Here is a 1,772-nt window from a genome sequence, read left to right as displayed (position 1 = left end):
CAAAGTTTTTGAACTTGTCACTGACTTATTATGAATGCGCTGCAGGTGACGTATAAGGGAGGATGTTCCGAGGTGGTTAACGTCCTTACCCCTACTTATTACAGCTTGACAAAGGGAACACACGGCTTGACACCTGTTGTCCGCATTTCTGGTGAAATACCTCCACACCGAAGAGCTGATTTTTTTGGTATTTTCACCTGGCATGTCAACGGCCATATTCCTCCCACGGACAACAGGTGTCTCCCCGGGTGCCTGACTTAAACAAACCACCTCACCATCAGAATCCTCCTGGTCAATTTCCTCCCCAGCGCCAGCAACACCCATATCCTCCTCATCCTGGTGTACTTCAACACTGACATCTTCAATCTGACTATCAGGAACTGGACTGCGGGTGCTCCTTCCAGCACTTGCAGGGGGCGTGCAAATGGTGGAAGGCGCATGCTCTTCACGTCCAGTGTTGGGAAGGTCAGGCATCGCAACCGACACAATTGGACTCTCCTTGTGGATTTGGGATTTCAAAGAACGCACAGTTCTTTGCGGTGCTTTTGCCAGCTTGAGTCTTTTCAGTTTTCTAGCGAGAGGCTGAGTGCTTCCATCCTCATGTGAAGCTGAACCACTAGCCATGAACATAGGCCAGGGCCTCAGCCGTTCCTTGCCACTCCGTGTGGTAAATGGCATATTGGCAAGTTTACGCTTCTCCTCCGACAATTTTATTTTAGGTTTTGGAGTCCTTTTTTTTCTGATATTTGGTGTTTTGGATTTGACATGCTCTGTACTATGACATTGGGCATCGGCCTTGGCAGACGACGTTGCTGGCATTTCATCGTCTCGGCCATGACTAGTGGCAGCAGCTTCAGCACGAGGTGGAAGTGGATCTTGATCTTTCCCTAATTTTGGAACCTCAACTTTTTTGTTCTCCATATTTTATAGGCAGAACTAAAAGGCACCTCAGGTAAACAATGGAGATGGATGGATTGGATACTAGTATACAATTATGGACGGACTGCCACGGTTAGGTGGTATAAAAAAACCACGGTTAGGTGGTATATAATACAATTATGGATGGACGGACTGCCTGCCGAGTGCCGACACAGAGGTAGCCACAGCCGTGAACTACCGCACTGTACACTGGTTGATAAAGAGATAGTAGTATACTCGTAACAACTAGTATGACGACGGTATAAAGAATGAAAAAAAAACCACGGTTAGGTGGTATATATTATAATACAATTATGGTTGGACGGACTGCCTGCCGAGTGCCGACACAGAGGTAGCCACAGCCGTGAACTACCGCACTGTACACTGGTTGATAAAGAGATAGTAGTATACTCGTAACAACTAGTATGACTGACTATGACGGTATAAAGAATGAAAAAAAAACCACGGTTAGGTGGTATATATTGTAATACAATTATGGATGGACGGACTGCCTGCCGAGTTCCGACACAGAGGTAGCCACAGCCGTGAACTACCGCACTGTACACTGGTTGATAAAGAGATAGTAGTATACTCGTAACAACTAGTATGACTGACTATGACGGTATAAAGAATGAAAAAAAAAACCACGGTTAGGTGGTATATATTATAATACAATTATGGATGGACGGACTGCCTGCCGACTGCCGACACAGAGGTAGCCACAGCCGTGAACTACCGCACTGTACACTGGTTGATAAAGAGATAGTAGTATACTCGTAACAACTAGTATGACACTATGACGGTATAAAGAATGAAAAAAAAACCACGGTTAGGTGGTATATATTATAATACAA

The sequence above is a fragment of the Pseudophryne corroboree genome, unplaced genomic scaffold (genome assembly GCF_028390025.1).
Source record: "Pseudophryne corroboree isolate aPseCor3 unplaced genomic scaffold, aPseCor3.hap2 scaffold_582, whole genome shotgun sequence".
NCBI lineage: Eukaryota > Metazoa > Chordata > Amphibia > Anura > Myobatrachidae > Pseudophryne > Pseudophryne corroboree.
Note: the sequence above shows the minus strand (reverse complement) of the source record.